This window comes from Coloeus monedula (genome assembly GCF_965178545.1).
Source record: "Coloeus monedula genome assembly, chromosome: 2".
Taxonomy (NCBI): domain Eukaryota; kingdom Metazoa; phylum Chordata; class Aves; order Passeriformes; family Corvidae; genus Coloeus; species Coloeus monedula.
In genome coordinates, this window is record NC_138782.1 from 96,880,962 (window position 1) to 96,898,782 (window position 17,821).

Genomic DNA, 17,821 nt, shown 5'->3' on the forward strand with positions numbered 1-17,821 from the left:
GCACCACTGAGAGGAACCTGGTCCATCCTCTTGGCACCCTCCCTTCAGATACTGATAAACATTGATGAGTTCCCCTCTCAGTCATCTCTTCTCAAGACTGAACAGGCCCACTTCCTCAGTCTTTCCTCATAAGAGAGATGTTCCTGTCACTCAATCATCTTTGCCACTCTCTGCTGCGCCCACTCCAGAAGCTCCATGTCTCTCTTGTACTGGGGAGCTCAGAACTGGTCACAATTATCTTGTAGCATGTAGTTAAATGACAGTGTAAGACAAGAAAACTTATAGGAACCCTTCAAATACATTTACCTGATACATTCATTATCATGAAATTAAACTGGGGACTAGAAGGGAAGAACAAGACCAAAGATGACTTGAGTCTGTGGCATGGAGGCTAAGGTATTTTTCTGCCTATTAGAAACATTTATCCAATATTTTAAAAAAAGACTCATGGGAAGAGGAGCTGTTGAACAGCCATAGCACTTTCTGCACTCTGCCACATGAATCATAAATTCATTGCTGCAAAATACCTCAGCTCCAATAGGAAAAGCCTCCCTTCACCTTTAATTCCATCTGCACTTTCCCACATCTGTCATAGACTAATGCTCAGTGCCCAAGGCAGCCTTATGGAACAAGTGGTTTGAATTTTTTCAAGTTTTAGAATCAATTAAATGCGGGTTCTTCCACTTCTCAGTGAATAATACAGCAGCTGACTAATATAGGAAGCATTTTTACTGTGGTCGTTTTAAAGTCTGCTTGCTAAAGGAGCTTAGTCTGTTAAGAAACTGTATAGATCAGACCCTAGAAGAATACGTAGTTTCTGCCTCCTGTTGGTATTGTGCATTCAAGACGTTTGGCCTTGCAGAGTTTTACTAATCTAGGCAAGGAAGACTTTGAAGCCAACATAGAGTTTAGGGTTAAACAAAGATCAGGCAGCAGCTGGAAGGTTATTTCTGGATATAAGCACCTTTGTTCCATTTCAGTCCTGTACTGTTTAAAGTGTCTAGTTTTAAAGTGACATTTTCCACACCAGGAGTGATGTATAAAAAGAACATATTTTTTGTTAGAAATGCATAGTTACTCCCAAGAAAATGTAATATGTTTTATAAAAGTGTGTGTATCCCTGCCTTCTGATGGACTGTGAAAAGAATAACTTGTCTGGTTGCCTTGTACTTTGAGCTGGTTACAGAAGATCTATGGGAATGAAGACACTCGATCATTCTTCTCTGCATGTTCCCAGTTGGAGTCACTGCTGATGCAATATCACTGTTGTTTTTGTCAACTGTTTCTTGAACCATTTCCTGGAGCTCACTTTTCTTCTTAGTACACCAGTTTTCTTGCATAAAACTTTTATTTGGGTATCCTCAGCCACACAGCCCTCTTGTTTTGCCATGCCAAGTTGAGCTGTAAAGATAGAATTCATCTAAGCTAATACCAGGGACGTAGCTGATTTAGAATTTTGGTTGTTCTGAGATTCCTCAGTAACTGGTGGAGAGAAAGGCTATTCTGGTGAATTACTGGAACTACACTAGAATCAAAAGGATGGGATCTTGGCCAAATATTTTGAAACTATATCAGGACCAACATTATACAACCCAGTGTGTTGTACATCTTTGCAGTGCCACTTACATTCTGTTCTGTTCAGAAATCAGGTGCAAATAGTGGAAAGAAGATTTGCTTCATGTGGCACCAGAGTGACCATCATTATGTGACACATATCCTCTCAAAGCCAAGACCGATTCCAAACATCTTTTGATATTCTGCAACATACTTTTCCCCACACATGCCTTATCATGATGAAATCCATTGATATACAAACCATACACACCCTTAAATTATTTCTTAATACCAAATCCTAATTAGTATGATTCTACTAAATACAGAAAAAGTAAATCAGACTGATAATAAATATGAGACAGGAATAACAGAGCATTTTTTTATAACAGAACAAGAAGTAATATCTCTATACAGAAGCACTATTCAAATTGTTATTTACTTTTTCCTATTTGTACTGGAAATGGACTACTGAAACGACCTTTTTTTATTTTTTCTCTGTGTAGGAGCCAAAGCATGATATCAGAGAGAAAAAAAGGAGAGGCAGAGGTCAGGGTTAGAGTGTATTAATCTTTTGTGCTTACACACATGGCCTATTTCAAGGTTTGACAAATTTTGAGAATTGTCCTCAGATCTTGCCAGATTTATAATAGTTATTTTTTAATCTACAAGTATTTCTCTCATGCGAGGGTGTGTCTGTTATCTTGGGAATCTATTCTCATTCTGTGAGCCTGTCTTGCCCTTCCAATGCTTTGGTGAGATAACTTTTGCTCTCAATTATTAACCTGAGAAATTCTTTCCTTGCTAAGAGTATGAAGTCCTACTGTGATTTGTGTGATGTGTGCTGTTCAGTGCACAGACAAGCAATGATGTGTTATATCGGACATGCAGGGTTTTTTCCATCCTTTTAAAAATATTTTTTTTAACTATACAGATTTTCTGATAGACATTAATCTAGTCTTTGAAGACTGTGATTTAGATAGAAAAGGTAGTTTTTCCACAGGGCTAACTGTCCTTTCACCTACATCCACTGGACAAAATCCAGAAACACAAATGAAAAGCCTGAAATTATTTGGACTCAGTAGGTGAAGGCAGTGGAGTGCATAGCTCACAGATTTGTACCATAGCTGATATAAGGTTTTTTAGTGCTGAGGTTTAGGAGGGGAACACAAGACTGGAAAGGACAGTATTGATATCTCTCAGGGATGCTTAAGAAAATTCTGGCCCATCTCTGCTTTACGGAATAGCAGATCCTTTTCTTTTTCCAAAGGTCTTTACTCAAGCCTTTGGGACTGAGGACAGAGTTCAGAGGAGTTTTCTGAGCTCACAGCAAATTTGCACCTGATTACCCCCACCTATTTCAGATGTTACCCCACTGTTCTTTAGAACAGACCACTGCTTGAATGACGCACAGTGAAAGTTTTACTTTAATTTTCTCTGGAGGATTTCATAAGCAGCTCTGCTAAATAGCTAACTTTCATCATCATCAGATAAAAACAACATGCATCCAGGTGAGACTGTACTAGGTCTATGATATGATATTTCATAGGACTCCTAATCTCTGGTTGGATCTGACTTTGTCCCTTCCCTCGCAGAGAGACTGAAATCTTTTTCTGAGAGAAGAGCTAAACATTTTCTGCATACATACCTCTAAATTTCCTCTTTTTTTTCCTGTGGAGGAGGACACACTACACAATTGTAACACTGCTTGTTCCTTGGTTTTTTCAAATCAACAGTTCCTCAGTGATTGTTCTAGATACAGAAATGAAGAGACTAGCACTCACAGAAAGCAATTTTTTTACTTCACATATTTACAAAATTCTATCCCATTCAATTTCTTCTTGACTTGTAGGTTTACAAGGACTGAAAATCAACTATCTATAAATAAATCTGATATTTTAAGACATCCTTTCCTGTTCATTTGGTCGGTTTATTGTATTATTGTCAATATTACATCTCAGATCATTCCATATTTATTTGAAATGCAAATAGTGGAAGAAATGAAAACTTTAATAAGTTTTAATAGTTTTTTTCCTCAGACAGAAATTGGTAATATACAGAATTGTAAAAATAAACAAACAGATGGCAGAAAAGCTTTTTTGTATGTGATTGTTATATTTTCCCTTTGTTGCAATCCACTTCCCAGAGGAAACTGTGACAAAGGGCAATTAACTAATTTCACATAAAAACACCATCATATGATTTGCTAATGCGGTTCAAACCATATTTAAGAGAGAGGAAGCATGAGGAAATTTTTCTGCTAGGATTTTTTATATTTATAAGATGTTTATCCCAGGCTGTGATAATATTCCCATGCTTCTGCTGCTGATCTTGCAGCCGCATTTGCTGTACTAGCCATCACATGCAGCATCACACAGCAATGAGCAAACTGCACGAAGCCAGATCAAATCAATCTACTGTGAATGATTCAAAGCATTTGTGACTGGTAACAGTACCTCATATCTGGGCCCCTTGCTGGTGAACTTCTCCATTTTCCTGTTTTTTTCTGGTAGCCATACATGTAAAACTACCAGGAGATATTTTTGAAACACTGCATTGAACAGTGTGTTACTGACTCTCAGTTCAAACCATCTTTCACATCATACCCTAACAGCACTGCTTCCCATCTGCCTCAGTGCCTGCAGGAGATCAGCTTCTGAATTGGAATTCAGCTGGCTGAAACTAAATCTGAATGAGACAGAAATGAGGTTAGAAGGAAAAGGGTAACATTTTGAAGAACTAGCCAAAGCCATGACAGCATTCTCAAACAAGGGGTCTGTTTTCTGACTGTCAAGAGACTTCACAGCCTCAGGGTTAGCTGACATCCTCCCAAGTACGAAATCTGTCAGAAATAAATTCTCCTACCCATGATGAGCCAGCAGGCTGTTCCTATGAACATCCTCTCAGATGCTGACTTGGCAATAGCATTGCACATATTCATGGCTTCCAGGCTCCACAGCTATCGTACCCTGTGCTGGCCATGCCAATGATAGCCTTCAATGGGCAGCTGATCAAAACTTGTCACTCTGCTTGCTAAGCAAAATAAGCCAATTTTGGTACATCATTTCAGTGCTGTGAACACTACGCTGGCTCTTGAGTGAATGTTGAATCATATTTGTTGCTCCAATCCTAATCTTCAAAGCCCTAGATCCAGATTACTTTGAGGATAATTTATCACTGTGAGAAAAGACCCACTTCTCAGGGGTGGTGGAGCTATCAGCTAGGCAGGCAATTGTGCTGACAGAAGGAGCTTTGAATCACTCTTCCACAGAGGAAAGATGTGGAATGCTCACCCATCTTCAAGGCAGAATACAAAATTAATCCCTTCAGAATAAAACAAAGTCTTGTGAGCAAATACCACCACCCCCACCAACACCCCACATATACACCCAGCTCCTGAAAAGACAGGACTATAACTAAAAGTATATAATACTACAGTTGATTTAAGATAGTATCTCTTTGTAACACATTATGAAATGTCTAGCTGTGGGTCAATCTGACCAGCAGCTTACATGGAATTCAAGTTCTGTACCTTGATGATCTGATAAGTTGTTGGAATTTATGGTATAAACAGATTACACAATCTGTGCAAAGCTTTTGATCTCAGTGTGAGAAGCACTGTGTCCCACTGCAATTGTTTTAATGATTCAGCTTCCCAAACAGCATGTTTTGCATTTCTGAAGTAAACAACCACTTAAATAATCCTTGATTTGTTTTTCCCAAAGGTATGTCACATTTCAGCCCACAGTCAGTCAATAAAAGAACAGAGATGCATTTTCTGGACTTAATTCAATAAATAAACCCAAAGTAGTTTGTTTTCTTTGCTTTTCATGTTAACTTATCAGGCTAATAAATTAATGAACCTGCTTGGAAATCATATGGCACTTTCAGGCATGCAACTGAGGACATAGTCAGAACAAGTATCTTCATGACAATAATTAGCACTGAATTGGTACATCCTTACAGTCGTTCTAAGACTGTGTGCCTAACATTATTTTTCTATTTTAATGGCAACTTTTGTTCATGAAATGAAGTACACCTTCATATTTTAAACAAGAGAAGTAGTGAGAACACAGTTAGTGAACTGTGTGGTGCAGACCAATATGACAGCTGGAAAATAAGTTTGGAAATACAGGGACAAATCTTCAGTTGGTTCAAATTGGCATGCTTAAAGTCATTATCTCTGCTGTAGCTATCAATCAAGTATTAATGTTTTAAGCTTTAACAAAAAGCCAATAATGTGGGGCTAAGAGAAATACATACATAAGCCTAAACCTGGCTGCCCTCAATCTCCTAGAACCCCATTCTCTGTCTGAAGTTCAATTTGTATCAAGCGTGCTCATTTCTCATAGATTTACAGTTGTAGTCAACATTTCAAAGCATTTGAGATGAACAAGAAAGAAAGAAAAAGGAAAAAAACCAAACCATTTTTTCACAGGCTTCAGAAAATCCTTGGTGCTGTGGGCTTTGTATCTATCTACAACCATACAGACTCCACTAGTGTGAGAGGTTTGAATTTTTTCTTACACATGTAATAGTATCAAGTCCTTGTCAGGGTTAAGTGTTTTAAAGTGTATGAGAAAACTAAGGACCAAGGAAAACAAAGGATTTTATTTTGGTTTTTTGAGGAATGCTAGTGATTATTAACAAAAAATCCCCTAGACGATATTGCAAATTAATAAATCAGAACTGAGTTTTTATTAATAGGAGTTCCACTTGTCACAGGAAATAATTCTCAGATTTTAAAGAGACATATTTATCTATCCTTACTGCAGCTTCCTATGAAGCAGCTTTTTTCACCCACAACCAGGATGCTTTGATTTTAAAGCACAAGTATATCACACTCTGTGAACTCTATACATTGCTTTAGTTTATAAGGACAGATGAAAATTTCCCCATAGTTTGTCAAAGAATTTTAGGAGGCAGTAGTTGTCATGATCTACAGAAATTGCCAATCACCCTGGCATGAAATGACAATTAATGATGTATTCCTGGATTACATAAAGGATGTCAAACATATGGACTGTTGCTGCAGCCAAAAGATATGACCAGCTTGCTGGAAGTATCACATACTACTCTGTAATTTTCTGATATATCAGAATGTTTTTGCTAGTAAGAAAAAAATGCTAAATTGCAAACACATAGCTAGTTTTGCTTTAGGGCACTCAATCCTGAACTGTACAACTATTGTGAAAGTTCATGGTTCTGGTGATGACGTTGGGTAGAATTTTTCATCTTTCTCTCTGTCCATCTATGAACCCATTTCTTAGATAACTAGGTTTCTCCAATAGGGTAGTTTAGGCTACTACCATTAGTTAGATGTGAGAGTCTATCCACACAAGGCAAGTTTACAATCAGAGAGTCTTAATCAGCAGTGAAAGGAATGACCTAGTGGGTGGGAAAATGCACATCAGAAAGAGCATTTTAAAAGTACATGCTTTGCCTAAGAAGACAAGCTTATTAGTATACATGTTAAATTAATTTCATTTTACACTTTAAAAGACATAGGACAAATTCAATTTAATGTTTTCTAATGTAAAATCATGCCCTAATTATGTACTATGTCGTTGATAGCCTATAGATAGATACCTGATTTACAAATTGAGTATTCTCAGATAATTGAAACACCAAAGAATTTCATTTACTCTATAAGGACAGGTTGGAATAATATCAGCAACAAGACCACTAGTAACACCACAGACTGTTTGCAACAGATCAGAGAGGGATTTTGAGTGTGCCTCTGCAGAGGGTACTCTGCCTCACAGGAAAGCACCCACCTCTGCTTCTGGCTGAAATTGCACGGCACAGTATATTGGAAGAAGGAAACCATGCCTTGTATCCTCTATCCTCTAAGTCACATAGCAAGACAGCAGATTTGAAAGTTTATCAATTGATTGGTAGAGGCAGGAAAGGATTTCTCCATTCTTTTTCTATTGGTCACATGAGCAAGGTAGGCAGCAATATACCATCTAAGTTAATCACAACTGCACAATCTAAAGAAAATCTGAAATAATGGATTTAATAGACCTGATTGAGTTATCAACAGCAACTTAGTCTGAAGCACATCCATGATATCACAGATCAACTATGGCAAGTCTCTAGTCTGAAAATCTAGTATCATCAGTTCTGTCAGTGCTAATGAACCTCCTTTGAGACACAAGAGTGAAAATGAAACGTAAAGGTGCTAATTTTCTCACTGACTTGATTGAATGATTTCCCCTGTCTAAGAGATTTATGTTATGAAGGCACAGCTGTTCATTTCATTCACAATCTGCTAGTTGTAGTTGACTTACAGCCAAACTCAAAAGGAAGTTTAGTGAATCTAGGTAAGTTTAATAAGGGTCTATGCCAACTCATAATTTTAAGTATTTTTAGCATGCCAGTGTTACCTCAGTGTTCAAATATACACTCTTACATATACAAATACACACTCTTAGCTTTTCAGCCATTTATAGACTTGTCCTATGGCTTTATTTAAGTGAAAACTAATCACCTCATCTCACTTTAAAGTCAGAGGTTAGAAAGAAGTACCTACAGAGGGGCATTCATGTATTGTGGCTCAGGATGATGTTTACTGTTCCCTGTGTATAACTTTCTCTCCATTCTCTGCAGAAGAAGATTAGACAAAAAACTTTCAGACACCTAAGACCTGATGCGATGAACCTTCGCTTGTTCAGCACTCCTGAACTGAGTTGAGCAGACCAGAATATAATCTCAGTATAATCACTTTCTCATTGATTTCCTTGGAGTCCCTACAGTTACATAGCAAAATAGGCTCAGATGCACAGGCGAAGCATCACAGATGTATTGCACCTATCCTGTGCTGAGGTGCTAAAAGAAATAAGTGTATCAAAACCCAGCAAAAAATAGCTAATATGAAGACAAAGCCAAGAAAGCAAAAAAACAAGCAAGCAAGGATGTGTGATAATGGAGCAATGCAAACCACACATTTCTCTAGGCTAAAAATACCTTTGTTCAGTTACTGAACACTTCTTTGGTTGAGGTGTTATTTAGCAGTTTCATTTCTCCTAAAATTACAAGAATTCTTTCTGTTCTACATCCAGTGCAATCAAGTCACGGTTTATAGGAAGCAAGTATTATCTGGTTTCTTTTCCTCACCCTGGCAATTCAGAAGAGCTTTAATACTGACAGATTCAGCTCTCTAGGATAACAGGAGGAATCATCAACTGTCCTAGAGGCAGAAACAATAGGCACCTTTACATTCTGCAGTGGTTTGAGAGATATTTCTATAAGCGGGGAGATTTTCACTATAAATTAAGAATATTATTGCAATCTTAACAAAAAGATGCCTCTTCTGAACTGTGCGCTATATATTGTATTTTCTTGAAAATCACCATTACTTTTGTTTCTACAAAGCCTGTAGAAAACAAACCTGTTACAATTCAATAATAATATGAGATTTTCAATGATCCAAAATAGACAACTGGATCTGTAATGGTATCTCTAGATTATTAACTGTCCAAAAGCCCTAGGTAAGACTGAGCTGATGGAAATATCTGCACACAAAATAAAATACAAGATGCCTCTGTAATGTTGATATGCAGTATATACATTTGCACTAGTCCAGTGCTTGGTAATAGGAAAAGATGTCTCCATTAACTCAGGTTGCACTGTGTACCCATATTAGCATACTGTCTGTGCAATCAAAGAAAACAAGAGTTGGGTTATTATTTTTTTTTTTTCCTTTTGTACTAGGATGCATGTATTTTCAAGGAGAGCAATGCCTGTAAAAAACAAAGTGCTTATGAATATATAGTCTTTTTGAATTTAATAAATTTCATTTAATTTAGTAGAAACTAAGCCCATGCTTCTGTTATTTGTTGAACGTTGGGCACAGGAGCTAGACAAAGCTATGAAAATTTGCTTTATCCCCATCAGTTGCACAGATCTAGTTCTCTTATCTATCTTTATTATTGTACTCTCTGATATTTTGTCTAATTTAGTCCCTAATCCAAATATACATATTTTAATATAATTTGTTTATAAAATATCATGGCATTTTAAATGAAAATGCAGTGTTAAGTGAAGATTGTAGAATTTGACAAGTAAATAAAGGACTGCATAGGAGCCATCTTGCGGGGGCTTCAAATGAAAGTCTGTTATGTTAAAAGAAGAAGAAAATGTCTCTCTCTGAAGTCTATGCAGTGTGACACTTTTTGCATGTTTATGTTCCTAATCCTTACAGTGAACTTTGCAGCCAGACTTGTAACTGTTTCCTACCTGTTTAGGGAGTCATCATTAGATCAGTCAATGTTAACTCAATAAAGTTAACAACAGTGATAATAGAAAACTTCTCATTATGAATTGATGAAAAAATAAATCTGAACACGTGGAAATTACCTATGTTCACATTTAATAATAAACATAATGAATTCAACTCAATAATAAACCATGGCGTGGTTTTATAAGAAAAGAATATAGTGTGCATACTAATTACATACATAGCTTGTCTCTGGAAACTTATCTATTGGAGACAGTCTTTTTACCTAACCAAACAATTAAAAATTGAATTTGAAGTTAGGCACCTACGAGGAGTATGCACTACCAATAGAAATTTGTCTCACTTAACTTCAACAAAACTTCAATGTGCAGTGATTCTTTTCACTCTTTACAAGGCAAATCTAAGGTGGCTGAATGGACCATGACAGGTAATTTTTTAAGTGCCAAAGTCAGGAGACATTGATTTCACCACCTATGGATAGGTAAAGGACTACCAATAGGACTTTTGATAATTCAAACAATAAGGGAAAATAGGACTGGGAAGAATAACAGAAACATAAAAACTGGATGATTTATTTAGGCTATGTTCCATATGAACAATGGTGTTTCACAGAATAAGGATATCCTGTAAAATAGTGGATAGTGGATTCCATATCATTTAGTGGTAAAAGAGGGTCTTCATAACCACTCATCTGAAAATGCTACGCAGTAGATTCCCAGCTAGATTCTGTGTTGCTAATGCTCAGCACTAGAGAGCTGTTTTTGACATTCCAAATGTCAAAAACAACATAAACGAACTTTGAAGCACTGAGATCCTAGATGTGGGAAAAAAAAGAAATTGCATGAGTGAAATCTTGTGTCTGTATCAAACTTCACTGAAGCCAGTGGGGGTCTGTGTGGGTTAAGGTACTGCATACCCTTCTCATTTTGGCAACAGAGTTTTAATAGATTCCCTTTAAAAATACTCCAGAGCACACAGTTTTCTTATGGGCAACATGATCATTAGACAGAGATCCTCTGTTGTCTGTTTTTCCACAGTTATTAAAATGACAAAATGTTTTATTAAAATGGAATTTGCACTGAGCCAAGTCATAAAACCAACTAGAGATGAATGGACTTTTTATCTGAATAACTGTTGTCTGTGGACTATAGCAAAACTAACATTAATTTTCATTTAAGCCCACAAAGGGTAAATAAAATTAAAAAAAAAATCCATATATTTTACTTACATCTGCAGACGATATTATTTACTTTGTTTTTCTGTTCAGAGTCTTGCAAAATCTTTACAAATTGTATATGAGGAAGAGAACCTATCTGCTGTAGCAAAGCTGATAAGCATCAAACAACATGTCTCTGTGTTGAAAGATTTTGCAATAATCCTTTACTTTCTATATATAAAATATTCTAAATGCGAAACTAATGTGGTTTTTTGGCTTAGCATTATACAGAAAATTCTTTCAGGTTTTTTGGTGACTGAGGAGAAAAAGTATGCAAGTTAGGAAATGTGATACTTTTTATGAGATTCAAAAGAAGTGAAATATCAGTGTTTTGAGTAAACAAAATACTTGGCCTCCTTTTCTTCCTGTAGTCCATGCTTTTTATTCTAAGAGTCTGTGGTTCCTAACTCTCTGTGTACTGCTCTCCACCTGAAATGGCATTTAGCTCGATAGGATAGTGCTTTAAAATAAAGTTGCTGGAGGACCCTCAATCCGTCTCACTCCTACCAGGTTGATGCCAGTGCCAGCAATGGATGCCCACAGGCTGGAGAGGGATCACAGGTCAGCAGAAGAGCACTTTAAGAGCAGAACAAAGGAATTGCAGCCACGTCATCCAGTAACTTAGCTTCACTGGGGATCCAAAGTTAATGTCTGTATGCAAGCACAGCAGCATGGGGAATACACAAGAGGAGGCCTACGATTTTACTGGCCAGTGGAGGAGAGGAAGAAGGTCCAAGGGCTGAAGCACTTCTCCTATGAAGACAAGCTGAGAGGGTTGGGCCTGTTCAGCCTGGAGAAGCGAAGGCTCCAGGAAGACTTTGAGGGACCTTCCAGTACCTAAAGGGGCCTAGAAGAAGGCAAGAGTGGGACTTTATTTACAAGGGCACGTAGGCATAGGACAAGTGGGAATGGCTTTAAACTGAAAGAGGGTAGATTTAAATTAGATATTAGGAACAAATTCTTTACTGCCAGGTTGGTGAGGCAATGGGACAGGTTGCCTGGGAATGAGGATGCCCCATCCCTGGATGTGTTCAAGGCCAGGCAGGAGAGGGCCCTGAGCAACCTGGTCTAGCAGAAGGCATGATTCATGATGCAATCAATGGTTCTAAAAAAAAATATCTAAACTTGGGATCTCATTTTCTTTTCTTCCAGTGAAACATAGACTACAAATGACTGTAAACAGGACAGATTAATTAAATGTTGTATTTTATATTCCTTCTTGATGCCGTATACAGTTTTATACACCAGAATAGGGCAAGTGTAAAGAGTATTATTTCCCTTTTTTCTTGGTAATATAACCTTTGTGACCTTCATGAAGGGATCACTCCTGGCCAAACAGTTCACACCAACTAAATGTATATTCTTTCCCTAAAGTTCAAAGCCTGGAGCAAACCATTTTGTCTCCCACAAATAATTTTCCTTATCAAGAAAATAGTATGGCTCTAGATTAGGGCACAGAAACAAATCAATGCATATGTGATGTGGATGTGATTTAGCCCTGGAACTAAACAGGGAGTGAACCAGCTAAAAGGTATATCCACACCAAGCCTGCCCCTCCTTCCCCTCATTTTGCAGCCTTCTAAATGTGCAATGGACGTCATCATGCCAATCACTGAATAAATAGAGTGATTAAATAAGCTGCCTTGCCTTTGTTGAAGCATCCCTTGAAATATTCCGGGTTCTGCTCACTGTTGCTGGAGATGTTATAGTGAAGAATAAAACCTATAAAGGACAACATGCTAACTCAGTATATTTAGAAATAACCTGGACAAACCAAAATACAAAGCAGTTTAGAAAGAACAAGGCATATTGGATATCACTGAAAAATAAAAATGAGGGGATAACACACCACAGAGTACTGAAATAATCACAAACTCTGCAGCAGGTTTGACCACAGACTTAGGGGCTAATGGGGTCATACATTTAAGAGTTAATAACTTCCATTAAAAGAAAATTAAGACACAGAGAAGATGATAAGACTCTGTACATAAATCCCAAAGCACAAGAATATAAATATAGAAGGAGAGAATACAACTGCTGTCAGCACAATGATATTAAGATGATATGTAAGATGGAGAAAGAATGTTGTTTGAAGAAAGAACTTTATTCATTTGAAGCTATACACATTCCAATACTCTTTTTGCTAAAAACAAGAATACCTGTCATGACTGTTTTTCTTCTATATTTTTTCCTGTTGAAAAATTGGATATATCAAGAGAGCTAGTTTGGTTTTGTTGTAAACAACAGGAGTTGGGTTTTTTTTCTGAACTGGTGAAGTAATATTGATATTTTTACATCAAAAAAGATTACTTTAAAAGATTACAAAATATTATTAAAACTAAATAAAATTCTTGTTTTACTTTTGGCACTTTTGTTAGACTTCTATTTAACATCTTTTTTAAATTTAGGTTGACTTCTAGAAGAACAGTGGGGTTTTTAAATAAAAAAAATTCCCTGTAATAGTTTCTAAGGCACAATGTAAAGGAGAGATAACATGAGGTTTGGATGAAGGGAGAAGTATGGGGCTGAAGGGGAAGTATTAGTTCTTGCTCACAGCCAAAGCTCTTTGGAGGGGTTAATAGTAAAGCTGATGAGGGAGATTTGATTGATATACTATACTTGGATTTCAAGAATGCAGTAGCAAAAGTCTGTTTCAAAGGCTCTTACAGAAGCTAAGCAACCACCAGAAGAAAGTATAGGTCTTTAAAGAGGTAAATAATTGATTAAAAGCTAAGAAACAAAGAACACGATATCCTTGTTGTGGATGCAGGTCACCACTGAATACCTACAGAGATCTGTGCTTCGATCTTTGGGCTATTCAGCTGAAAAAGAGGGTGAAAACCAAGATGACAACAACAACTGCAAACAAAGTTTGCTGATGATGCCAAGTTTCTCACAATTGTAAAGATGATGAGTGAATTCTGTGAAGAAATGGCAAACTCTTGTGAAAGTGAGTGACTGGGAAAAAAATAGCAGATGAAATTAAGTAGACTTGAAATGTAGGTAAATGCAAAGTGACACTCTGGGGCTTCGCATGTACAATATTGGGATATGAGCTGTCATCACTGCTCCTGAGTGAGACCTCAGGGACCTAGGGATCAGTTTTGTAAATAGTTTTGTTAAGTACCATCATCTGTGACCTTAGTACAGAAAAATAGGAGAATGTGGAATCTGGAGATTACACCACAAAAGACCAATGATGGAGAAGGAAACAGCAATATGATGTATGAACAATTGGTGACCTTGAGTACTAAAGTAATCCAAAATCTGTCAGGAGCTTGTTCTCAATATGGGAAAAACCAATCAGGGATAAATTTATCTTGGAAAATAAAATACCTAACTGTCAGGGGATTAAATCCCAGCGTAGCCTTTATGCAGTCTCGTGGGAGCAAAAAAAAGTCCAACCAGTTTTGCTGTGAAGCTTGACCAGCTAATAAACAAGATCTATTCCAAAATTATATCCTTGTGAATTAACTATCCAAAGGAACAGGAGAAGGATTAATTTCCAGAGTCATCCTTCAATTGTCTTGTAAAAGTGCAAACAGCAATCCAGTATGGCAGAAGACAGGAAATTTTCCCAGGCATCTGAGGATGTAAGGCAGATAGATAGACAGAGATAAGCAAAGATACAAGCTAGGCATCAAAAGGCCAGTAATACTGAAGCCTTGAAAAGCCTCACAGAAGCAGGGTCTGAAGGAGACCTGTGCAAAGGGATATACTAGTCCCCATGGTCCCATTATGGGAAGGTTGTAGATATTTACATTTCCCACTGCAGCAATACTTTCCAGGTTGCTCTGTAAAATGTGGTGGGGATAGGACAACAGGGCTCCTCTGCTCACACTTCTGCCAGTCAGTGCCATCCCATAATTTATGTTGTCATATGAGGGTACTGCCATGCTCTAGTGCTCTAAAGCCGTTTGAGTCTTTTCAGAACACTAAGCTTATGGTGCTGCGTGGCTTTGCAGAACTGCTGCTTGGTGTGTGGCCAGCTTGGTGCCCAGTGATGAGCCCGTGTCCATCTGTGTGCACAGCCACGCTACCTTTAACTTCCCTTCTCTGTGCACCAAAGAAAGGGCACTGCCGCCAGTTTACACTGGGGGAACTGAGATTATAACAGACAAAAAAAGGTTGCATGAGACTTATGGACTAAACAAAATTTAAAAATAGATTCTCAAAGTCCTATGGTGCTAAATATTGACCTCCCAGATGTGGGGGTTTTTTCCTTCTCAGTGAGAGACATGCCCTCTACGTTTCTGGATTCAGAGAAATTTTTCATTTTTCTGTGGAAGTACTTTATCTGTACTACAATGCTTTTTTGGTGCCAATTACAGCAACCACACAGTGTTTTTTCAGCGTAACAGGAGAGGTTTGGAAAGGAAACATTTTGAACAAGTAACTAAGATGAGACATGATAATTTGGTATCAGCTTTCTATCTGTCAGGTGCAATCTTAAAGGAAAGAGAGATAGATGAGGGAATCAAGGGACCACTTTTTAGAGAAACTAGATTACTATCCTGGTACTATTGCAAAGTATGACTGCAAATGTTGTACATTGAAAGGTTGTACACAAATGTCCTTCATGCTTTCTTTCATCTGAAAATGAGGAAGATAAATGGTGTTGGCATGATCCTCTCTTGTTGGAACTCATACAACATGTATGTCAGAAAGAAATCATCTTTTTTAATAAACACAATAAGAAAACTAAAAGTAGTTAAATGGTGTTTGCACTTCAGTGTAGCCACACATGATGTTCCCAAATATTTTGTTCATGATAATTAAAACCAAAAATAGTCCAACACTTTCACTTTTCTTGATTTTGGTTGATCTTTTAGAAAAAAGTGAATTTAACCCAATTACTCTACAGAGTAAATGGCCAAACTGGGATGGAAGAAGAGGAAAGAAGGAAAACGACAGATAATTGGTAACTGACAATTGACAATTGATCTTTCACAAATTAGAAAAAAAAAAAAAAGCCTATAGAATTCCATCATGAAGAATCTTAGCTCTAGAATGTATATTCTAGAGGCCAATTTGAACCAGCTCTAGAAATGTATCAGCTGAAAGGTTTAAAGGTTATGCTTTACAGGAACTAAAAAATCAAGTCGCTTTCCTTAAAATTTCTAAATAGACATATCAGTTCTTCAAGTTTCCTGTTTCACAGTTGATTCTTCAAACAAATAAAAAAAACCAAATAGCATTTTTCACCTGTTTGGCTGATGCTCATGAGATGCTTTTTGTGCATGTACCTTGAGTTCACAGTCAGAGCTGGAACCCATTTTGGTCAATAGAGGGCTCTCACTCGAATAGGCTTTGGACCACGAGTGCTAGATCAGGATAGTGAGTATCATGATTCAAATTATAAATTTATTTTACACAGTTTTTTCTAGTACTGCTTATTTTCAAAAATGCATCAAAAGTACTTATCAGGTTTTTGAGCTCTCAAACATGATGTTTTCAAGCCTTAAAATATAACTAAATTTATCTTAACCAAAGCTAACAACCAAACAGGTTGATTATTTTGTCTTTTCTCCATGAAAACTGACAGATAAAACATGTTAGGTTTTAATCTTTTTTTTTTTAATTCTTTTTCTGTTGAAGTGCAAAATATACAATTTTTGTACCAAAATTTATGCTTTTTTTTTTTTTTTTCCCAAATGTAGAGCACTGAGAAGCTAGCTGGAGATTTTGCAGAGAGAAAATAGGCAGGACTTTTACTTTTCAAACTGGTTGTTACCCTGAGCAGCTCCAGGTTCTGCAGAAAGGCAGTTTGACAGTTCTTAGCAGCTCCTGGGGACAGACTTCCTCCCCAGTGGCATACTTCCAAACCTTCTGTGGCTCTAAAACTGCATGCTGATGGATCCCTTATGGTACAGAAAAGCTAATGTTGTCTTTCACAGACAGAAGAAGGAACTAAGAGGGGAGGAAGCGTGACTGACCTGGACAGCTAAAAGAAGAATCCTTTTAAACAAAACCCCGTGGAATAATGAAAAGACAGCCAGCAGAGGAGAGATGAATGAGGAACGAGGAGAGGAATTCTGCTGTTCTAGTACCATGGGCAAGTACTGGGTGTGGGGACCATTCCTATGAATGCACCTGTCTGAGTTCCTCAGCCTTTGAGAAAATACCAGAGACAACTTCTCTTCAGACCATGAGATGGGAGCACATGAATCTTTCCCAAAGCCCAGAACTGAAAGAGAGCTTTTGTAGCAGAAAACCAGTGATTGTGTGCATATTTATTTCTGACAGCTGAAGAATTTCTTCCTTTGCTGCTCACTGATCAAGCACACTAAAAGTTTCTAACAATTGTCCATGTCTGTCCCGTATATGATTGAATCTTCCCTTCTTTTATTTTGGGAACTCATCAACACTCCTGCTTCTACCAGGTGCTATAAGAGCCCTTCAAGGCATCCTCCCTGTAGCAGAAACATTCACTGCCTTTTTCAAGCCAAAGGCTTTCTGTCTTCCTGTTTCTTTGTGATATACCCTGTATACTTCTTTTCTTTCACCTTCTCCTTATTTTCTTAATTTTATGTGTCATGTGTCTTTTACTTCTTTCCTAGTCCCATTTCTTACTCCCACCTGCCCTGGGCTCTACCATTTTCTGCTTCCTCAATATTTTATGTAGCTTCATAATCTTTCCCCTAGTTCTGCTGTTTCACTCATCTCATCCTTATTGTTATCTTTTATTTTTCTCTGGGGCATCTATCTTTCATGGTGCCAAGCTTATTTAGGATAATGGCAGAGATGTGATTGGAGGCTGTGTCACGCTGGAGGCTGTTTACAGATGCCTACAACTCATTCTATTTGTAGGC